Genomic DNA, 25,351 nt, shown 5'->3' on the forward strand with positions numbered 1-25,351 from the left:
GTCGCACAGTGCAAATACTACTACAATTCCAAGTGTACACTGGAGCTTTAGGACGTCTCCCCATAACCTCATCAGCTAACACTTCTTCCTCATTTCTTGGAACCATTTTTTCCTTTTCCATTACACAACCATCTTTAACTTCATAAGCTCGACCATTGGTATCAACTGCATGCAACAAACTATTACTTTGAAGATAACTCTCTTCATTAAAAAATGGTTCAGTACTTGAACTATGCTTCCATTCTCCTAAGAACACTTTACAAAAGTTATTTTTTTTCACTACTCTTTTCCTTTTGCTTTGTGACTTCATTGCTTTGACCAATTTTTCTAATCTACGCATCCTGTTCAAAATTAAAATGAATAGTTTTCGTTTTATTTCCAAAGCCTTAGCAACAATTGTTTCAATATATTTCTTTTTTTTTATAAAATTTAGTTTTCTTCTTATATTTTTTCACATCCTTTAGCAAATTTAACATCACTCTTCTCTGAAACATTTTTCTACGAATGTTTTTAAAATCTATTTTTTGTGTTAAGTCACTCTTTCTTACTTCTGATTCAACATTGGCTTTTCGTATTTTCTGTCGACTCTGTTGTTGTTTTGTACTTGAAACACTGTTTGCAGTGCATATATTCTTAAAATTTTTTCTTTGTTTGAAGATATTTTTAAAAAAATCCTTAGTCTGCTTACCAGAAGACTTTTTCTTTTTTCCAACATGAGGTTCTTCAACTATTTTTTTTGGTCCAGTTTTCTTCAAATATAGATGTTGTTGCTGTTCTTTTCTCTTTCTTGACTTTATAGGCATCTTTAATTAATTTCACTGTTGTTCAGCAATACCTGAAAGAAACTAAAAAAAAAATACCTTTATGTAATTTTAATACATTACGATTTTTTTTCAGAGCTTTTCAAATCCTATCACATGACCTGTCCCTTTTCTACAACTGCAAGTCTGACAGAACAAGAGCAACACGTATTAAATCTGTAACATCAATTCCTGTGTGCACACAGACTCATGGTGTGATTCTAGGCAAAAAACGATTTTAGTTTGGCAATTTCAAAGCACATTTACTACTGTGCAAGAGTAAGTGATAATTACTATGGCAGCCTGACACATTTTCCTTATATTTTAGAGAGGCAGAAAATAGTACACGTCCTAACAGCTACTTGAGACCATCAGCATGTGTTACAGGGTGAGTGATTAGAGTAGAGCAAAGGAAATGAGCCTTGGTGACGTTGAATGTGTTAGCATTACACACTGCTATCTGAAATACCACACAGAGCTGAATAGTAAGCATGAGAGTGCAGGAGAAGCACCTGTCTGTGTGCTAAGAGCGTGCTTCTGGAGACCGTGTATTGTCAGGTGCAACACAGATCTGCATGGACGCTTGCACAACTGCATGAAGACTGCAGAGATGTATGTAAGAGTACATGTGTGGTAAAGGTTAATTGGAGTTTTGAACATGTAGGATATACCTCACCCATTGCGGGAGTGGAAGGAAAATGTACCATGCTAATTTCAAATGTGTTAGCATTTGCCTCTCATTTGTTAGAAAGTGATTTCTGGTAAATGCTAACCATCACAGTTCTAGAAAACAAGCTCCCCCTTTCCTGCGAGTGCAAGTCTAGCAGAGCTAGAGCAACACAAATTAAATCTCTGGGAAGAATTCCTGTGTGCACACAGACTAATGGTGTGATTCTAGCCACAAAACAGTATTCCTGGGTGATACCAGTACACCTTAACTTATGGTGAAGACATACTCCATAATATCTGACATGTTCAAGGCAGTTAAATATCTTCCTTAACATAAAATGTAAAACACAACTTTTAAAGTGGTAGGAAAATGTACCATACTATTTTCAAATGTGTTTGCATTTGCCTCTCATTTGTGAGAAAGTGATTTCTGCTGAATGCTAACCATCACAGTTCTTGAAAACAAGCTGCCCCTTTCCTGCGAGTGCAAGTCAAACAGAGCAACAGCAACACAAATTAAATCTCTGTGAAGAATTCCTGTGTGCACACAGAATCATGGTGTGATTATAGGCACAAAACAGTATTCCTGGGTGATACCAGTACACCTTAACTTATGGTGAAGACATACTCCATAATATCTTTCAAGTTCAAGGCACTTAAATATCTTCCTTAACATAAAATGAAAAACACAACTTTTAAAGTGGTAGGAAAATGTACCATGCTATTTTCAAATGTGTTAGCATTTGCCTCTCCTTTCTGAGAAAGTGATTTCTGCTGAATGCTAACCATCACAGTTCTTGAAAACAAGCTGCCCCTTTCCTGCGAGTGCAAGTCTAACAGAGCAAGAGCAACACAAATTAAATCTCTGAGAAGAATTCCTGTGTGCACACAGACTCATGGTGTGATTCTAGGCACAAAACAGTATTCCTGGGTGATACCAGTACACCTTAACTTATGGTGAAGACATACTCCATAATATCTGACATGTTCAAGGCAGTTAAATATCTTCCTTAACATAAAATGTAAAACACAACTTTTAAAGTGGTAGGAAAATGTACCATGCTATTTTCAAATGTGTTTGCATTTGCCTCTCATTTGTGAGAACGTGATTTCTGCTGAATTCTAACCATCACAGTTCTTGAAAACAAGCTGCCCCTTTCCTGCTAGTGCAAGTCAAACAGAGCAACAGCAACACAAATTAAATCTCTGTGAAAAATTCCTGTGTACAGACAGACTCATGGTGTGATTCTAGGCACAAAACAGTATTTATGGGTGATACCAGTACACCTTAACTTATGGTGAAGACATACTCCATAATATCTGACATGTTCAAGACAGTTAAATATCTTCCTTAACATAAAATGTAAAACACAACTTTATAAGAAGAATCACATTTCTATTATTTATATCCAACTACACCACATACATCCCCTCTCAAATTCATAACTCACCTTTAAAAGTAGTTAGTTGAGAAAGAAATGTGCCACTCACACAGCAGATTATCAGAGCCAGAATCTCTGAACTGTACACCTCTCAGCAGAACCAGTAAATGGCAATGTTTCCCTCTCTTTTTTCACACATATACATGTTAACTTCAAATCACAGTGTTTCCCACATTTTTTCAAATGGAATCACACATTTCTATTGGTTGCAAATTTCAACCCTTTTCCAAATGATCCCTTCCCCCAACATGACTTCTGCCTGCTACCATAGCAACAGGTCATGGAACACTGGTGTGAGCAGAGAGGTCAGAAGTTCAGCACACAATGTTTAAAATCGAAAGAGCAAGAGTGCTACACTTGTCAAACCTAACAGCAAATCCAAACTAATGTTCTGTGGGAACACAGTTTTCTGAACCAATACAAAACATGTTTTTAAAAATATAAACATAGAGCCTAGTTTTTAGTGTTGAATGGTCTGAAACAGCCAATGATTTCTTTTTATTTTGAAAAAAGTATGTAAGCCTCCATTTTACATCTATATTTCTTTTCATAGTGCCATTCTACTAAAAGACACCTTCTGAGTGCATCCAGATCTCCTTGGAAGATGTTCACAGTGTGGATTATAGGTCGCAGCTATGTCTTCTGGAGTGAAAAGTTTGCAGAAAAAAGTGGTATTGTGAAAGATATTGCTTTGCCAAATGTAGACATTAAATGGATTGGTCAGAGAGGGTTAAAGTGGCACCAATTAATGCCTTTGGTGAAAACCTTTCTACATCTCCCACAGCCTAACCTTATTATTGTGCACTGTGGTGGAAATGACCTAGGCACTTTAACTGGGGTAGGTCTGGAAATGCTTATTAAGGACACCTTTGTGCAATTGATGTCACTTTTTCCACAAACTGCCTTTGTATATTCTAATATATGCCAAAGGCAAAAGTGGAACTGGTCCAAAAAACATTATCCGCAGATTGACAAAGCAAGAAAGCACGTCAATAAGTCTGTTTCTGCTTTCCTCAGAGACTATGGTATGGGTTCTATATACCACAACAACTTGCGTTACAACATGCAAGGCATTTATAGAGGTGACGGTGTATATTTCAATGATGAAGGGAACAGAGTCTTCCTCTTGAACTTTAGACTCTGCATCAGTACTTACTTGTAGGTACCAAAAAACACTCAATAAACACAACGGCTCTTTTTAGAGCCACCTAATATCTAAACACTTAATCTTCTTTTTTACATCATTTTTTTTTAAAAAATGTTGCCGTGCGCGCTCAGTGCGCGCACCTCACGAATTTTGTTAAAAAATTAAAATCTTTTTTTTTGCCCTTCGGGGTCCCAGTGTGACCCCCTGACAAACGCTAGGGGGTCAGGAACTCCCTACCCTGCCCCCTTTTCACGTTCTCCACCTTTCCTTTTCAGTGTGACAGACAAAATGGTGGCCGACACTTCCTGATTTTGACGATTCGAATGTTTACAGACATGTAACAACCAATCAGAATTTCGCTCGCGCACGTAAGGGTGCGCGCACCGTACGCTTACGGTGCGCGCACGGTACGCGCGTATAGATTTTTATATGCTTTTAAATGCTATTTTCTCAGGAACTACTGAACAGATTGACACCAGACCTGCAAAAGGCACTTCCCTGGCCTGAGGACTACCTCTCTGCAAAATGTCAAGTAATTCTGTTCAGCCGTTCGGGCTGTACCTTCGACTAAAGGTCCTATGGAAAAATGCATGGGGAAAACGCGTTTTGGGACCCCCTTTTTTCTCGGCCCCCACTTGACGAATCACCCCCAGACTTTCAGGGTAGGAGCTGAGCGGAGCGCCCCATTAGTTTTGAAATTTTCGCGAGGATTCGTCAACCGGCGCCAAAGTTATTCAAAATAGAATTTTGAGATTTCCTATGCAAACACGGTCCTAACTATAACTATCCACTGGCGACCGCCAGTAGATAATATATAATTATATATATATATATATATATATATATATATTTTCAAACCTCATTCAGCTCCTCCTGGGATATCCGCCCATAGTCTGGTGGCGCACGGGGCCGGTAGAGCCACAGCCGGCACAAATTTTAAATCCAATTCCAAAGTAAGGCGCGCTCTCAGTTTAGGGTATAATAACGATCTTTTATTCCGACGTTACGCGTTTCGAGAGTAACCTCTCTTGCTGTGAGCAAGAGAGGTTACTCTCGAAACGCGTAACGTCGGAATAAAAGATCGTTATTATACCCTAAACTGAGAGCGCGCCTTACTTTGGAATTGGATTTATAATATATATATATATATATATATATATATATATATATATATATATATATATATATATATATATATATATATTCACTGAAAAAACCATAGGTCTCAGGGGCGTTATAGTTAGCTGGACTTTTCACTCGTACAAAACCATTGAAATTCCCCCGTTCCAGTTAGTTCAGCTAACTATAACTCACGCGCCCGCAATGCACTGCTGATGACGTCACATATTACATCACTCATGACATGGTCAGTGACATCACTCATGACATCTCAAATGACATCACTCATGACATCACTGATGACATCATCCAGTGAATGTGTGTTTTTCTGAAAATTACATGTTTTATATATGTATATCTCAAGGTCGATGGAAGAATAAATGGGTATATAAGTGTCTAAATGGATGATTTGTTTTTGAAAAATTGATTGTATAACTGACTGATTAAGTGTATCTAAGTGAATACATGGCTTAGTGAGTAATGTTTAAATATGTAAATATCTGTATCTGTCTCTCACTTTGCGTATGAGTGGCTGCATGGGTTGGTGAGTAGCTACATGAGTGTCTATATAGGTTATTAGTTGATTTTTTGAGTATCAGTATGAGTGTCTGAGTGTCTGTATGGTTCGGTGGGGGTATTACGTAGTGCATAGGTGCATGAATGAGTGACTCACTGTTTGTATGTGTTGAAGACAGCATGTGTGCAGGACTGTATGGGTGGATGAGTGTGTGCATGAGTGTGTTAGTGAGTGAATGACTGTCTCAATAGTGTCTTTATGAGTAACTACATATGTTTTAAACTAGTATATGTGACTATTGGTGTATATAAGTGAGTATATGTGAGATTGAGATTGAAAGAGTTCCTGTATGAATAAGTGTGTGTTTCTATAAGTGATTGTTTAAAAGACTAAGTATGTGTAAGTTTCTGTAGAAGTAAGTGTGGTGGTGTGTGTATAACTGTATATGCAAGTAAATGGATGTTTGATTCTTTATTAGCATGAGTGACTATGTGTGTGAGTAAATCTATGGATGAGTGGCGTTGTGTAACAGGATGTATAGGTGTATGAGTACATATGATGAGTGTGTACTAGGGGTGGGCGGAATTTGCGAAATCCACTTTTGCAAATTATCGCGAAAATGTTAAAAATAATCGCAAACACGCGGAAATATCGCGAAGATGCGAAAGTTTTTTTCCCGCATGTTCGCGAGATTTTCTGCATGGTTGCGGCTCGCCAACTTACCCATGTGGTTGCTCGCGGGCGCGGCCATATTGTTTTCAGTTGTCTCGCGGTGCATGATCGCAAGAAGAAAGACGTGATCGCGCGACGCATGACGTCACTGCGGGCGCGAACTGTCGCGAGACAGCGCAAATGGCTAAAAACAATACAACATCTCATGGAGAACGCGACCGGATCAAGAAAACTTGTCGGCGAATGCAGGGATTCAGGTAAGGCGATCGCGCGCGCGCGAGAATGTATTATTTTACAGCGCGAGCAAGAAACAAATTATCGCCAAGCTGCGGAATGTGGAAATTTTTACATTTTCGCGCTCTCCGCGGAACGCGAAAATGTCAAATTATCGCAATTTCCGGGAATGGAACAAAATTTTCGCCCAGGCCTAGTGAGTACATGTATGAGTGACTGTATAGGACTGTTGGTGAATGAGTGGATGTGTATGTGGATCTTAGAATTACTGAATAGGTTGTTGTAACTGGTATTGGTATGTCCATTGTTTTGAAAATTTTAGTTTCTATTTTTGAATGTGTGTATCAAAGGTTATATTAGGGGGAGAGGAGGTCTGTTACTCTATCACAAGGATGATGTCATCAGTGATGTCATCAGTGATGTCATTTGATATGTCATCAGTGATGTCATGAGTGATGTCACTGACCATGTCATGAGTGATGTAATATGTGACGTCATCAGCAGTGCATTGCGGGCGCGCGAGTTATAGTTAGCTGAACTAACTATAACGGGGGAATTTCAATGGTTTTGTACGAGTGAAAAGTCCAGCTAACTATAACGCCCCTGAAACCTATGTTTTTTTCAGTTAATTTCTAAGGTTTTTTAAATGCTAATTCCTAACTATAACGTGCCTGAAACCTTTGTTTTTTTCTGTGAATTTCAAAGGTTTTTTAAATGCTAATTTCTAACTATGCCTACAGAGATAGGACATATGAAAAAAGAAGAAAAAAGCATAGAAAGAAAAAAAAGAAATGCAAAAAGAAGCAACAGAAGTCCTCAAAGACGAAGAACAGTGCAGGAAGAAGGATAACGTGCAGAAAGAACAAACAGAAGAGCAGAAAGAAGCCTTGTTGCAAAATCATCCTGTGCCCTCAACTTTTTCAGATGGATAATGGTGGTAACTGAGTCTGACTAACCAGTCCTAGAGCCAGTGTTATGTTAAAAGACACTCTGAATACACTGAAAACACCCACATACACTAGGGAACACTATGCGTTGGGGTCCCCCTGTGATTAGCATGACCTCCTCTGTAAGCCCCTAGTATATACTAGTGCAGGGGATTAAAACTACCTCTTAAAACGCGCCACAGGGCGTGTTTGCACACGTCACCTCAGGCCCCGTCCCCTCCCTTCCCCACTGAGTAAACACGCCCTGTGGCTGTTTTAAAGTGGGAGATTAGGTCCCCTTGAATCCTGAGGGTCCCTAGGGTCCAACTTGACCACTAGGTACCTCCAGTAAGCGCCACAGAGATGCGTTGCAAAGAGATGTAAAAAGGGGCACGGCCTACACCATCTCTCTGCAACGCAGTGCAGTGGCGCTTACTGGAAGCACCTGGTGGGCTAGTTGGCCCCCAGGGTCCCTCAGGATTGAAGGGAAATTATTTCCCCAACTTAAAACGCGCCACAGGGCGTGTTTGCACACGTTAACTCAGGCCCCGTCCCCTCCCTTCACCACTGTGTAAACACGCCCTGTGGACGTTTTTAGTTGGGAGATTAAGTTCATTTGAATCCTGAGGGTCCCTAGGGTCCAACTAGTCTACAAGGTACCTCCAGTAAGCGCCACAGAGCTGCGTTGCAGAGAGGTGTAAAAAGTGGCACGGCCTGGACCACCTCTCTGCAACACAGCTCAGTGGCGCTTACTGAAAGCACCTGGTGGGCTAGTTAGCCCCCAGGGACCCTCAGGATTGAAGGGGAATTATTTCCCCAACTTAAAACGCACCATAGGGCGTGTTTGCACACGTCACCTCAGGCCCCGTCCCCTCCCTTCCCCACTGTATAACCACACCCTGTGGCCGTTTTTTAAGTTGGGAGATTAAGTCCCCTTGAATCCTGAGGGACCCTAGGGGCAAAATAGCCCACTAGGTACGTCCAGTAAGTGCCATTGCAGAGAAGTGTAAAAAGGGGCACGGCCTGCACCACCTCTCTGCAACACAGAGCAGTGGCGCTTACTGGAAGCACCTGGTGGGCTAGTTGGCCCCCAGGGTCCCTCAGGATTGAAAGGGAATTATTTCGCCAACTTAAAACGCGCCACAGGGCGTGTTTGCACACGTCACCTCAGGCCCCGTCCCCTCCCTTCACCACTGTGTAAACGCGCCCTGTGGCCGTTCTAAGTTGAGAGATTAAGTCCCCTTGAATCCTAAGGGTCCCTAGGGTCAAACTAGCCCACTGGGTACCTCCAGTAAGCGCCACAGAGCTGTGTTGCATAGAGGTGTAAAAAGGGGCGTGGCCTCAGAACACCTCTCTGCAACGCAGCTCCCTGGCGCATACTGGAGATACCTTTTTGGCTAGTTGGCCCTGAGGGACCCTCAGTATTGAAGGGGAATTAATTCCCCAACTTACAACTGGCCAGGGGGCGCGTTTGCAGAGTGCTGCAAGGAGGGGGCGTGGCCTCCGGCGCGATGCCGGTCTTTTATTTATTTTATTTTTTTAAGAAGGAGGGCTGTGTGGCCCCCTTCTTTTTCTAATGTATTGGCCCTGGAGACCCCATCCCCCAGAGCCTGCACCATAATTTTTTTTGTTGAAAAAAATAAATTTGACACTCTCTAGGCCTTAATCGGCCCCAGGGACCCCAACCCCAAGGGTCATGGTCTTTTAAAAAAAAAAATCTTTAGGAGGGGGGCTGCGTTGCCCCCCTCCTCAGGCCACTTATGGCCCCGGGGACCCCATCCCCCGGGGCCGGCCTTTGTTTTTTATTATTCAAAAAATATATATGTTTATAGAAACACCTAGGACATGTTGGACAAACCGTATGTACCTATCACCATGACGATTAGCGTGATATTCATTAAAAGGCAACTATGCATACAATGAATCCATGTGGAATGTATTTACACCGCTAGTGAAGCTCTGACGTGTCTGATGCCCTACCGTGCCTAATCACGGCGCCCCCGCCTGTGGGTACTCTCCAAGTAGACACCCTTGTCGTTTATTTATACAAACATGGGTAGCTATTGATGGGCACATTTAACCCCTTGAGTGCCCCGCCCTTTCCACGCCCTGTGCCGGGCGTTTCATTAGCGGGCGGGGCTCATGACGAGATAGTCTCATCATGGGCACAGCGCAACCGCGGCCCATGACGAGACCATCTCGTCATGGGCACTCAAGGGGTTAATACACACACATACCAAGCCATTCAAAGGGGATTCAACAAAAATTCTACCAAACTATGCAAGAAACCCCCATCACGGTTAATAAAACACACATCCCCCGCCAGATGTGTAATACTTTTTATTTTACTCTCTGGAAAGGAGACAAACCTTACTTGAGAGTCACAGCGTGCTCCTGGCTCAGCCCAATGCTGTGTTACACCCACCAGTGCCCGCCGAGTGCCACACACCTCTGTGTTGTATTCCACCAGCTAGAGCGTATGCTATGACACTCTCTAGCCCATGTGCACTGTAACACCACCCCGTGAATATGTCATGCCACACTTGCCTTCGCACAGGTTAGAATTGCCCCATCTAACGTGCCTTTCTCGATGCCTATGTTATAACGCACAGCGCTATGCCAGACATATTACAATCTGGGATCCATATCTTTGTCACAGCGCATATGCAACGTTACACTCCCCAGCACATATTTTATATTACAACTTTAGAGACTAGTTAGGTTACACAACACTGCCCTGTGCATATTACACTCCAAGGCGCATATCGCATAGCACGCGCTAGTGCCTGTGCTATCTCCCGCTCTCCAATGAATCTGTCATTGCGCACAATGTATTGCATATTATATTTTACGCCCCGGTTCATCTTATATCACACTTTTTGGTGCATCGTTTATACCATATACTATATCTAGTTTTCATTTTCAGTCGTGCTCTCAGGACTATGTTCTATATAACACTGCGTCCACCTACCCTTTCACGGGCATTACATTTTGCTATGGAGGGTGGAGGGTCAGGGGGTGTTTCTGCCAAGTGAGCCCGGAGTCACATTCACAAACGTCCTCTTCTTCCTGAATAAAAGTGAGATTATGCTGCATACTTGCTCATATTTTAAGTAGTTCGCACAGACAAACATTTTAAAAACAATAAAGTTCCTAATACCCACCTTCTTTGAACAGTTAGCTTGTTGCCCCATCCACCTCCTCCCTATCCTCTGTTGTCTGAATCCATGGACTAGCCTCCTCCCTCCTGCCATGCATGGTCTGATGTGCTGCCACTGCCCTCCATTTAGCATGGTGTACCAGTCCACTCCTCCTGCCCTCCATTGCCCAATTCTATGGCCCATCATTGACCTCCTGCTAAGCCTCTGTGCTTAGCTTGCTGCTCCTATTCTCCTTCCCCCTGCCCTCCGATGTCTTTGTGCATGCCCCTGCTCCATCCTTTTTGTCCACCATGTTCCATGGACCTGCCACTTCTATCTACTCTGAGTGTTCGGTTGAGCTGCCACTCCCCTCCCACCTGCCTAGCATTGTCAGATGACTGTAACCTGTCCCTGCCACCTCCACCCTGCCTGTCCACATGCCATGCCCCTATCCCCTTCCTCCTGTCCTCCATGGTCCATTTTACTGCCACACCCTTCTGCCCTCCCTGGTCTGTTGTGCTGCAACTGCTCCTCCTGCCTGCCCCGCGTGGTCTGTTGTGAGGGCCCCTTCCCCTGAACTCTCTTGTCTGTGCCCAGGTCCTGACCCTCCCTTCTATCCTCCATGGTCCTTGGTGCATGCCCCTGCACCCTCCTTCTTGCCCATCATAGCCATTGTGCTGCCACTAACCCTCCCACTTGCCATGCATGGTCTTCTGTGCTGCCATGGCCCCTCCAACCTTCCCTGTGTGGTCAACTAGCTGCCCCTGACCCCCTCCCACCTTCCCTCCATGGACTGTGTGTATGCCATCATAGTCTCACTGTTGCTCTCCATGGTGTGTCTTGTTTCTAGTGCCCATCCTGCCTGACCTCCATGATCATCTTGCTGCTCCTGCCCTGCCCCCTTGCCCTCAGCCCTCTGTATCCATGTGCAGACCCCTATTTCCTCCCTCCTGGCTTGTCTGTTCCATTGCAATGCCCCTGATCCGTCCCTCCTGCCCTTTATGGTCTGTTATGCTGCAGCTTTCTCTCCTGTCTGTCCATTATGGTCAGCTAGCTACCATTGCCTCTTTCCCCTCTGTTCTCTGTTGTCCATGTGCATGGTCCTGTTCCCTCCCTATTGCTTTCTATGTATTGTTGTGCTGCACTCCCGTCCCACATGCCCTGTGTGGTGCATTGTGCTGCTGCAAACCCTGGTGCCTGCCCTGTAGGGTCAGTTTGGTGCACCTCTCCATGTCCCTCCTGTCCTCTATTATCCAAGTCCATGTCACTACCCCAACTCCTCCTGCCTACCATGATCCAATGTACCATACTTGCAAACATTTTGAACTTGGTAAGAGGGAGATTTTGAAAAAAAACTGGGGTATAGATTTTCCCCTTTGAGTTACATTGAAAAAGAGGAGATTGTAGACAGGAGACAGATCAAATAAAGCCCATTTGAAATTAAAAACATTGAACGTTTCCTGGCTGACACGGGTCTGTTGGCATGCATGGTTGTACTACCACTGCCTCTTCCTTCTGCCCACAATGGTCTATTATATTGCCACAGCCTCTCTTGCCAGTCCTGTATTGTTGGTTTGTTGCCCCTGCCCCCCTTTCCACTGCCCTCCATAGTCTGTTGTGCTGCCATTGCCCTTCCTGCCTGCCCAGTGTGGTCAAATAGTTGCCTCTGCACTCTCCTACCTGCCTTCAATTTTCAGAGTCCGTGCCCCTGACCTCTGCCTCTCAACAGTATCCCAATGAGCAACTAAATTTCTAACATTCTATATTTATTACAAAAGTGTGGAACGCCTGACGTCATCTTGATGTAATTAAAACTGTAATACCTAGAGCATTTCCTTTAGAAATTACATATATGAGAGGGTCTTATTTGCATCAAAATTATGGTTAGTGCTCTAAAAAACTAAAATGAGGACATATTTTCTTAGTTTTCAAATAGCGACTCAGAACTTTTAAATTATTTGTAATCTTTATGTTTTTGTATCCAGTTGCCCACTTGATTAAATGTTGCACCTAGGGGAGAGGATGTGGTGTTACTTCCAGAGCTGCAGACTTTGCAACTGGGGAACCAGGTTGGAGTTTCTGCTTCAGCTCAACATTCTGTGACTCTGGTCAAATCAATTAATCTACCCATGTCTAAAACCAAAATGAATTTGATCTTGTCTGATGTAACCAATGCTCATGTAAAGCATTCCAATACCTGACAAGTCTGCACTAAATAAAACTGCAAAATAAGCATTTTGCACACTTCTGTCATTGGGCTACAAGTGGGCTACATCTGGGTGATATTTGTACTGCATTTGGCGTCTTTTGTCTCTGGTGGCCATCTTGGGAGATTTATTTGTTATGAAGTTTCCTAATTTCCTCATTTACTGCAGTCTCCTCAGTAGGAAATACTTTCAGTTTTTTACTTTGGTTCCATCAAGAAGGCATTCAGATGTGTCACACATTTGCCATAAATTCTGAATGTTAGCACTCTAGTTGCTCATTAGATCACTGTAGTAAAGCTACTGCTCACCAGGGAAGTCTGAGGCTGGTATTCAAATTGCATGTTTCAGTCTGCATGTCAGAATTGTTTTATGAAATAGAAGAGGATTTGAGAAGTCAAAATGTGCCCTAATTTTTCTTTCTGCAGCACTAATCATAATTTCTATGGCAAAATGAACCCCCTCATTTTGTTCCTTTGTAAATTAAATGTTTTAAGTGTTACCACTTTATTCCAATCAAGATGGCTTCAGGTGTGCCATACTTTTGTCATAAGTAAGACTGTTAGCGCTCTAGTTGTTCGTTAGAACACTCTGGGACATTCTGTCATCGGGCTATACTTGGGCTACATCTGGGTGAGTGATATTTGGGCTACATTTGGGCACTTTTGTCTCTGGTGGCCATTTTGGGAGACTAATTTGTTATGAAGGTTCCTAATTTCCTCGTTTACTACAGTCTCCTCAGTAGGAAATACTTTCAGTTTTTTACTTTGATTCCGTCAAGAAGACATTCAGATGTGTCACACATTTGCCATAAATTCATAATGTTAGCACTCTAGTTGCTTATTAGATCACTGTAGTAAAGCTACTGCTCACCAGGGAAGCCTGCTTCTGGTATTGAAAGTGCATGTTTCAGTCTGCATGTCAGAATTGTTTTATGAAATAGAAGAGGATTTGAGAAGTCACTGAAAATGTGCCCTAATTTTTCTTTCTGCAGCACTAATCATACTTTCTATGGCAAAATGAATCCCCTCATTTTGTTGCTTTATAATTAAATGTTTTAAGAGTTACCACTTTATTCCAATCACGATGGCTTCAGGTGTGCAATACGTTTGTCATAAGTAGGACTGTTGGCGCTCTAGTTGTTCTTTAGAACACTCTGGGAAGCTGCAGTAGAAGACAAAGGAATCAACTGACAGTCTATGCCCTTGATGGGTGTACATGTTTTACTGAGAATGTCAGACTTCATTCTTACATGACTGAGAAAGATAATGTGAATTTACAGAAAATATGATCTCAGTTTAGCTTATCGATCACCTTGGGAAAAGCATGAGAAAATAGTTTTCTGTCAAACATGATTCATGATATCACAGCAGAAGGCTTTTTCACATGATAAAATCACCTTAGAATACACCACAATTCCTAAAATGAGCATGGTACCATCAACAAATGATTTATAATGTAACTAAAGTCTTAAAACTTTCTATTAACTGCAATGCTTTTTAATAAGGTGCCATCATGTATATTGGTCCCACGATGTCCGCCAACACTTCTTGGATGAAGTACTGACAGCCAATCAGATCTCACGATGAGATGTGTGGTTAGGCTCCGCCCAGATATATCTATCTTTTAACTCAAATTTTCTCAGGAACTACTGAACGGATTTACACCATTTAAGGGAAAGGCATGAGTCTGAACTGAGGACTACCTCTCTGCCAAATTTGCTGTAATTCCGTTCAGCAGTTCGGGCTGTAGCTGCGTCAACAGGTCCAATGGGAAAATGCATGGGGAAAATGCGTTTTGGGACCCCCCTTTTTTCTCGGCCCCCGCTTGACGAATCACCGTGAAATTTTCAGAATAGGAGCGGACTATAGCTGGCCAAAAGTTTGGAAAATTTTGCGAGGATTCGTCAATCGGCGCCAACGTTATCCCAAATAGAATGTTGCGGATTTCCTATTTAAAATAGGTCCTAACTATAACTACCTACTGGCGACTGCCAGTAGGTAATAAATATATATATATATATATATATATATATATATATTCATGCTCAGGCTTGCACCCTCCTCATAGGAAGCACTCGAACACCATCACGAACTTCCAAGCCAAAAGTTCTTTATTAGGTACGGAAGCTTTATCTCATCGATCTCTTTCACAGCCGTGTACCAGTGTTGCCTGACGCGTTTCGAATTTCTTCTTTTTCAAAGGCTGCTGGTTGGACGAAGCACAGTACGGCACTACCCTTTATATGCACGTCATTGCGCGCCCTGGATGGGCTGCTCCTGATTAGACTGCGCAGTGTGTCCTGGGTATTGTAGTGCCAGGGAAAATGCGTTTCTTCAAAGTGCAAAATTAGTTCTGCTGACATGTTCAAAGCCCGCAATTGGGCCTCGATGAGTAAAAGCTTCCTCAATCCTGTGAAAGTGCCCCACAGTGGGAGGCCGGTAAATATCAACCCCCGTGGCCCCCTGTAGATCTGGGGTGGTGCGTTCCTGGCGGCTGGGCCACCGCCTTTAAATTCATGCTCAGGCTTGCACCCTCCTCATAGGAAGCACTCGAACACCATCACGAACTTCCAAGCCAAAAGTTCTTTATTAGGTACGGAAGCTTTATCTCATCGATCTCTTTCACAGCCGTGTACCAGTGTTGCCTGACGCGTTTCGAATTTCTTCTTTTTCAAAAGCTGCTGGTTGGACGAAGCACAGTCCGGCACTACCCTTTATATGCACCTCATTGCGCGCCCTGGATGGGCTGCTCCTGATTAGACTGCGCAGTGTGTCCTGGGTATTGTAGTGCCAGGGAAAATGCGTTTCCCCAAAGTGCAAATTAGTTCTGCTGACATGTTCAAAGCCCGCAATTGGGCCTCGATGAGTAAAAGCTTCCTCAATCCTGTGAAAGTGCCCCACAGTGGGAGGCCAGTAAATATCAACCCCCGTGGCCCCCTGTAGATCTGGGGTGGTGCGTTCCTGGCGGCTGGGCCACCGCCTTTAAATTCATGCTCAGGCTTGCACCCTCCTCATAGGAAGCACTCGAACACCATCACGAACTTCCAAGCCAAAAGTTCTTTATTAGGTACGGAAGCTTTATCTCATCGATCTCTTTCACAGCCGTGTACCAGTGTTGCCTGACGCGTTTCGAATTTCTTCTTTTTCAAAGGCTGCTGGTTGGACGAAGCACAGTCCGGCACTACCCTTTATATGCACGTCATTGCGCGCCCTGGATGGGCTGCTCCTGATTAGACTGCGCAGTGTGTCCTGGGTATTGTAGTGCCAGGGAAAATGCCTTTCCCCAAAGTGCAAAATTAGTTCTGCTGACATGTTCAAAGCCCGCATTTGGGCCTCGATGAGTAAAAGCTTCCTCAATCCTGTGATTCGAAACGCGACAGGCAACACTGGTACACAGCTGTGAAAGAGATCGATGAGATAAGCTTCCGTACCTAATAAAGAACTTTTGGCTTGGAAGTTCGTGATGGTGTTCGAGTGCTTCCTATGAGGAGGGTGCAAGCCTGAGCATGAATTTAAAGGTGGTGGCCCAGCCGCCAGGAACGCACCACCCCAGATCTACAGGGGGCCACGGGGGTTGATATTTACCGGCCTCCCACTGTGGGGCACTTTCACAGGATTGAGGAAGCTTTTACTCATCGAGGCCCAATTGGGGGCTTTGAACATGTCAGCAGAACTAATTTTGCACTTTGGGGAAACGCATTTTCCCTAGCACTACAATACCCAGGACACACTGCGCAGTCTAATCAGGAGCAGCCCATCTAGGGCGCGCAATGACGTGCATATAAAGGGTAGTGCCGGACTGTGCTTCGTCCAACCAGCAGCCTTTGAAAAAGAAGAAATTCGAAACGCGTCAGGCAACACTGGTACACGGCTGTGAAAGAGATCGATGAGATAAGCTTCCGTACCTAATAAAGAACTTTTGGCTTGGAAGTTCGTGATGGTGTTCGAGTGCTTCCTATGAGGAGGGTGCAAGCCTGAGCATGAATTTAAAGGCGGTGGCCCAGCTGCCAGGAACGCACCACCCCAGATCTACAGGGGGCCACGGGGGTTGATATTTACCGGCCTCCCACTGTGGGGCACTTTCACAGGATTGAGGAAGCTTTTACTCATCGAGGCCCAATTGCGGGCTTTGAACATGTCAGCAGAACTAATTTTGCACTTTGGGGAAACGCATTTTCCCTGGCACTACAATACCCAGGACACACTGCGCAGTCTAATCAGGAGCAGCCCATCTAGGGCGCGCAATGACGTGCATATAAAGGGTAGTGCCGGACTGTGCTTCGTCCAACCAGCAGCCTTTGAAAAAGAAGAAATTCGAAACGCGTCAGGCAACACTGGTACACGGCTGTGAAAGAGATCGATGAGATAAGCTTCCGTACCTAATAAAGAACTTTTGGCTTGGAAGTTCGTGATGGTGTTCCAGTGCTTCCTATGAGGAGGGTGCAAGCCTGAGCATGAATTTAAAGGCGGTGGCCCAGCTGCCAGGAACGCAGCACCCCAGATCTACAGGGGGCCACGGGGGTTGATATTTACCGGCCTCCCACTGTGGGGCACTTTCACAGGATTGAGGAAGCTTTTACTCATCGAGGCCCAATTGCGGGCTTTGAACATGTCAGCAGAACTAATTTTGCACTTTGGGGAAACGCATTTTCCCTGGCACTACGATACCCAGGACACACTGTGCAGTCTAATCAGGAGCAGCCCATCTAGGGCGCGCAATGACGTGCATATAAAGGGTAGTGCCGGACTGTGCTTCGTCCAACCAGCAGCCTTTGAAAAAGAAGAAATTCGAAACGCGTCAGGCAACACTGGTACACGGCTGTGAAAGAGATCGATGAGATAAGCTTCCGTACCTAATAAAGAACTTTTGGCTTGGAAGTTCGTGATGGTGTTCGAGTGCTTCCTATGAGGAGGGTGCAAGCCTGAGCATGAATTTAAAGGCGGTGGCCCAGCCGCCAGGAACGCACCACCCCAGATCTACAGGGGGCCACGGGGGTTGATATTTACCGGCCTCCCACTGTGGGGCACTTTTACAGGATTGAGGAAGCTTTTACTCATCGAGGCCTAATTGCGGGCTTTGAACATGTCAGCAGAACTAATTTTGCACTTTGGGGAAACGCATTTTCCCTGGCACTACAATACCCAGGACACACTGCGCAGTCTAATCAGGAGCAGCCCATCTAGGGCGCGCAATGACGTGAATATAAAGGGTAGTGCCGGACTGTGCTTCGTCCAACCAGCAGCCTTTGAAAAAGAAGAAATTCGAAACGCGTCAGGCAACACTGGTACACGGCTGTGAAAGAGATCGATGAGATAAGCTTCCGTACCTAATAAAGAACTTTTGGCTTGGAAGTTCGTGATGGTGTTCGAGTGCTTCCTATGAGGAGGGTGCAAGCCTGAGCATGAATATATATATACATATATATATATATATATATATATATATATATATATATATATATATATATATATATATATATATACCCCCGTTATAGTTAGTTCAGATAACTATAACTCGCGCGCCCGCAACCCACTGCTCATGACGTCACATATTACATCACTCATGACATGGTCAGTTGCATCACTCATGACATCACTGATGACATCATCCTTGTGATAGAGTGGCGGTCGCACGAGTTATAGTTATCTGAACTAACTATAACGGGGGAATTTCATTGGTTTTTTACGAGTGAAATATCCACCTAACTATAACATGTGTGAAACCAATGGTTTTTTAAGTGAATTTGCAAGGTTTTATAAATGCTAATTCCTAACTATAACGTGTGTGAAACCTATGGTTTTTTCAGTGAATTTGTATGGTTTTTTAAATGCTAATTTATTGATGTATTATTATTTTTTTTATATATTTATTTTACAATAAACTACGTATTTTTTTGGTTTTTCACCGTGCGCGCACCCCCGCGATTTTTTTTTTTTTTTTTTTTTTTCTGCCTTCGGGGTCCTTCAGGGACCCCCTGACAAAGGCTAGGGGGTCAGGAACTCTCTACCCTGCCCACTTTTCACGTTCACCACCTTCCTTTTTCACTCTCGCACTGAAAACAAACAAAATGGCGGCTGACACTTCCTGATTTCGACCGATTCGAACATTGACTAACATGTAACCACCAATCAGAATTACGCTCACGCACGTTAGGGTGCTCGCACGGTGTGCGCACGGTGCGCGCTTATAGTTATATAGATATTTATATGCTTTTAAATGCTATTTTCTCAGGAGCTACTGAACAGAGTGACACCAGACCTGCAAAAGGCACTTCCCTGACCTCAGGACTACCTCTCTGCCAAATTTCAAGTAATTCTGTTAAGCCATTCGGGCTGTACCTTCGACTAAAGGTCCTATGGAAAAATGCATGGGGAAAACACGTTTTGGGACCCCCCTTTTTTCTCGGCCCCCGCTTGACGAATCACCCCGAGACGCTGACACCTGACCCACCAGATGAAGCGTGTCCTGGCGGTGGTCTTCCCTGACTTGGATAGGCGGTTACAGGAGTTGAGGCAGCAGGAAGGGGGTAGGTACATGTGTGTTTGTTGTGTGTCACCAGCTTTTGAAAGTGCAGTGCATATCCTGTTCCCCAAAGTCAACCGGTGCTGTTCTTCCTACCTTCCCCTCCTTGACATGTGTTCCCTGGTCTGTGTGCACATGGTCATCTAGGCTGCCAGTTAATCCAAGTGCACATTGCTTTCTGCATCATGTGGGGGGGGGTCTGAGACATGTGTTGTTACCTTGCCTGTGCCCTGTCCTGTTCAGTCATTTGGGGGTCCATATCAGTTGGCACTGATGCTGAGTCTCAACATAGGAGTGTGAGTTTTCAAATGAACATACTTGCAGCATGCATGACCGATGTTGTGGCCTCAGACATGATGTGCATGAGTGGGAGATATGCATAGTGCCGGGACAGTAGCTCATGTTACAGTCAGATCATTCCAGGACCGTGGAGCAGTGTGCCCACTACAGTCCCCTAAGACACCCTTGCCTCTGAATCATGTGTGTCATCCAACACTGTGCCCAGTCTCTGTGTGTTCAGCATAGGTTGGCCTCTGTGGCATTGTTCCCTGGCCTCATTTGTATTTATCTAAAGTGTGCTATATGTGCCCATTGTACAGGCTGACCCCATTTGGCTTGTGAATCCTCACACTGGGCAGTGCCTGTGTGTCTATGTACAACTATCTGTTGATGGTTGTTTGTCACAAATATGTGTTGGCAGCCTCACGAGGTGATGTGGAGTACATTTAGGAATTCTTGATGCACATTTTTGTAAACCAAGATTAAGAGGTGTAACTTCTTGATCTGTCTCAATAACATTGTCTCAGGTATGGGGGGTTTGTGAGGGCAAGGCCTACATGTCCAAACCTTATGTCTCCTTGCCAGGTCTGACCTGTGTGTGATAATTGTCTGGACAGACACTCAACATGCAGTGACCCAGTCATGTTGTCCAGGGTTCAATGTTTGTGCTTTGCAGCATGTGTCAAAATTTAAAATACATGGTTCATGCTTATCCATTTTTGCCACCAGTGTGTGGTCGAGATGCTACGTAGCTTGGTCTGTGTGTGCTGACATCTGTGTGGACATTCTGGGTTCCCATGAGGGTGTCTCCTCAGTGCAGGTGCTCCTTATCCCGACACAATTGCAGACCCATTAGCTAATGCATTGTCCTGTGTTTGGACATGTGTGCCACTCCACATGACAGGCAGTGGGTCAGATGTGTTGCCAACTCATGGTACGGATGGCCATGGGACAGGTGGCATGATTCAAGTTGTTAGTCAAGAAGTATTGTACCTTGGCACTCACTACACTTGTCAACATGTCTCAATTTTTCATATGCTTGACTTTGGTGTTTTGTTGTGAAGGACAATAATGTGCCTGCATGACAGATGTCTCCCAAGGAAGTGCAAAAGAAAGTACCTTTACACTTTCCGGGGACACGCTGGCACATTTTAAAGAAAGGCACAGTTCGATTACCACTTGTTTTCTGATTATACATATCCATGTTCCCACAGTGTGTTTGCATTTGGGTAAGTCCTTGGTTGTTGCTTATACCAACTTACGAGTGTCAAGTCATCCAGACCACTGTGGTGCCATGTATATGTACTTACTGATACCCCATTTCTTCTTTACAGTGGCTTATTTGAATTCGGCTGGCAGCTCATACAATTACTGTGTAAATGTAGTTTTGTGTGCACCTCCTTGTGTGACTTCTGTTATACAGGCACATGTGTATTCGGTTCACAAAGTGGCACATTCACACATTCTAAACATGTACATTGTGTAAAATGTTGTGAGTCCCAAGGGATCGCAATGTTTTTCGTTTGGGTTTCAGAAGTACTCACAGGTCTCTGAGTGTGGGAACACCTTCAGCATTGAGGTCTGTTATTTGGCCTTGGGTGCACCAATACTGTTTCGTTCACAGTGAACAAGAGGTGGCATGCCTTCATAGTCTTGCTGTTCTCAACTGTTCCCAGACACTAGCTTCTCAGTATAATTCAATATCAAGTTATTTGCTGTTGTGTCATAATCTCCATTGTTTCCAAGTGGCATGGTGGGTCAACCAAGTGGGGAGTGCAGGGTTACATATGTGCGGAGTATTCTAGATGTTACTCATGATGCATTTCCTGATATGCACTGTGACATTTTTTGTTTGGACTCATGTGTCAGATGTATACAGGTGACTGATTATTTTCTGTATCTTCACCTTGCCCACAGCATCATCGGAGGACACCGAGGGAGACACCTGCACGGACCTGGAGGAGGGATCCAGCACCGCTGCCACCACTGCTGGCGAGTCTGCGGGAGCAAGTGGCACGGAGGGCAAGGGGAGTCAGGCGGAGGACCTGTCTAGTGGCAACACTGACTACGACGCTGACGGGTCCGTGGCTGAACTCCTCGAGGGGGCGGAGGCTGCTACAACACCTGGCAGCAGCACTACATCTGTCACCGCCCCCTCCATTCCCATCACCGCCCTCCCAGTTGCTCCGGTCCCTTCTGTCAGTGCAAGGCACCACCTTGTCTCCTTCGTGCCAGGCACCGCACCCCCTGCCCCTGTCCCCCCTGCTGCCCTCACTGCAGAGTCTATGGACATTCTGCGGCAGTTGCAGGATGGCCAGACATCGATGCTGAATGTCCTCCATGGCCACACCAGAATGATGACACAGATGGTGTCGTACATGGAGGGCATGTCATCAGCGATATCTGACCAACGGATGTTGCTGAGGTCCATTGACTCTTCACTGACGGCAGCAGTGAGTCTCCTGCAGTGCTTCGTCCCCCCTACCCCTGCACCATCCACACTTCCCCCTCCCATGCCTGCCCCAAGCACACCCAGACATTCACAAGCACGCACCCCACCAGACACAGGCAGCACACCAACACGTAAGGGCAAGCGCACACCTCCTGGCACGCACACTCAGGGGGATGAAGGCACACCCACTGGGTCTGGGGCACACAGGCATACACGCAGCCACAGTCCGAGTCCGCATGCCGCACTACCCAGTCCCTCCAATGGCACTCCCCTCGGCTCCCCTACCACACAATCTGACAAGGAGGCCTACTTGGCTGTGCTGGGCCTCAGCCGCTCTGGCTCACCAGCCCGCAAATGGGAACGGCACTCCACGGGTAGGGGACTTGAGTCCCCCCCCATCCACCCCCTCCCCCAGTAGCACTGCACCCCATCCCCCCGACCCCCCCCCTCCTTTGAGCCTGTGTTTTCTTCGGGTGCAGGGGATACGCTGGATGACCTGGCAGCAGTGTGTAGCGCTGAGCTGACCTCCACCTTTGGCACTGCCCCACCCCCCGTGGTGGAGGCGTCTGTCCCTGCACCCACCACACCTAGCCTTACACCTCCTGTCCCTGCAGTGCCTGGTCCTTCCCCACATGATGCCCCCCCCCCAGTCGACGAACCTGAGGGTTCTAATGTGCAGGCAAGCTAGGGGAGACGCGTGGCCATGTGTCCCCCCCAAGGACTTCTGATCTGGACTGGCCATGTGCCTTTGTAAATAGTGTCCTTCTATAATGTTGCTTTTAATGCTAAATAAAGCATTTTATTTTCACTTTGAACACTATTGCATTTCAGGTATTGATGTGGGTGCTGATGCTCCAGGAGTTGGGGTTGTGGTAATGTGTTATGTTTCAGGGAAATGTTGTAGTCTGATGCTCATGGGATGGGCCATGGTATCTGCGTGCCATCACAAGGTCTCAGCAAAGAATCTTTGGTCGTGTGTGCTATTTGTGTTTGGAGACATTGTCCCAAGGAGTGTTCCTTCCTCTGTGGCTCTTTTCAACTAGGAGCTATAGAGGGAAAATGCCAAGCCGCCCTCCACTCAACATCTATCAACACCAATAATGGCTTGGCATCAAGAGGACTCACTTTTCAATTCAAGGACCTCCACTACTATTGGGAATAACTATTTCCCAACCAACGGCAACACGTCCAAATTTAGCCAGGTCCTGAACCTCTTGAATTTCAATTACAACAACCTGCAATACAGCCCTTCATTACCTCACGCAAAGTATGACACCACAGCTCACAAAAAAGTCAGGAAAGTCGATGTGAGAAGTGAAGAGTGAATGATGAGAAGGCACCTCACGTACGCAACACCAGGAAGGCTGCCAGCTGGTTCTCGCTGGTATGCCCACGTTTTATCATCATTGGTTGCCAACTCATAGAGATAGTGTCCAGTAAAGGAAAAGGTGGATAGACAAAGAAAAAGAAATAATTTTTAAATGGAAGCTTTGCTGTCCCCATAGACAAAGAAAGAGAATGAAAAACCCAGTGTATTGCCAAGAACAAGTGTTCCAAGCAATGTTAAAATTGAGTTGAAAACTCACTTTAGGTCACCCTCTTTATTCACAACCAGTGAGTTCACTCAAAAATAAAAGCACTATATGTCGCTAACCTTTATAAGGTAGTCCAACATGTTTCATTGCCATTAATCTTTATTGTGGCAATTTCATCAGGGCATAGGGTTTTAATCACTCGCCTCACTGGACATCCAATTTTGTGTTACAGAAGGGCATGTAAAGGCCGAGGGCATTCATACCAGCCTTCACAATGTCAATCGGGGTTCTATTAAATATTCCTTTTCCCGATTCTCGGAAGTGCGCTGAAACTAGCACGTGTTCCACCGTAACCAATGTCGGAGCGATCCTTATCTCGTCACCGCCTCGATGGGGTGGGCCATGGTATCTGCGTGCCATCACAAGGTCTCAGCAAAGAATCTTTGGTCGTGTGTGCTATTTGTGTTTGGAGACATTGTTCCAAGGAGTGTTCCTTCCTCTGTGGCACCTGACATCTTCCCTGCAGGGAGTTGCACAATTGTTGTGCTGACCTCTGTCTACATTTCCTTTGTTGGTGACGGATCCCTTCAACTATGGCCATGCCTGCTCAGCAATGTCTCCGGCTGCATCGTCTGTGCCATCCTTGCAGTCACAGTACTTGTGTATTGAGTATGTTGTAATGTCTTAATGGTGAAATTCACCATTTCCCGCACTATGCATGTGTGTTATCCCACCTAGCACACAATTGGTACTTGTTCTGCAGGGTATTTGGGCTCCTGGCTGAAAATTGTGGGCATTGTATCTATGGGAACTCCACCCTATTCCTTCCATGGGAGGCAACATCTTGGTGGCTGTCCCAGCACCTGTACATTCCTATCAGTCCTGGGATGTGCGTGACAGTGTGTGTTCCCTTTGGCTCTCTTAGTTTAGTAGGCACTGGCATGACTATACAGTCTTGTGGCATGATCTCTGTGTGTGTGTTGTGCTGCATCTACCAGGGGTGGGTATGCATGTGTCATTTGTCCTCACACCCACATGTGGTGTGTCATGCAGTGGGGGAAAGACATCCATCCTCATGGGAGTGGGACACTGCTGTCTCTGTCCACTGCTGGGAGTGATAGGCACCCGCCCCTCACATGTCTCTGTCCACTGCTGGGAGTGATAGGCACCCACCCCTCACATGTCTCAGTCCACTGATGGTATTCTTCTGCACCCACCCCTCACATGTCTCTGTCCACTGCTGGGAGTGATAAGCACCCACCCCCATGTCTCTGTCCACTGCTGGGAGTGATAGGCACCCACCCCTCACATGTCTCTGTCCACTGCTGGGAATGATAGGCACCCACCCCTCACATGTCGCTGTCCACTGATGGTATTCCTCTGCACCCACCCCTCACATGTCTCTGTCCACTGCTGGTATTCCTCTGCACCCACCCCTCACATGTCTCTGTCCACTGCTGGGAGTGATAGGCACCCACCCCCATGTCTCTGTCCACTGCTGGGAGTGATAGGCACCCACCCCTCACATGGCTCTGTCCACAGCTGGTATTCCTCTGCACCCACCCCTCACATGTCTCTGTCCACTGCTGGTATTCCTCTGCACCCACCCCTCACATGACTCTGTCTACTGCTGGGAGGGATAGGCACCCACCCCTCACATGTCTCTGTCCACTGCTGGTATTCCTCTGCA

This window comes from Triturus cristatus, chromosome 11, assembly GCF_964204655.1.
Source record: "Triturus cristatus chromosome 11, aTriCri1.1, whole genome shotgun sequence".
In the NCBI taxonomy this organism is placed as follows: Eukaryota; Metazoa; Chordata; class Amphibia; order Caudata; family Salamandridae; genus Triturus; species Triturus cristatus.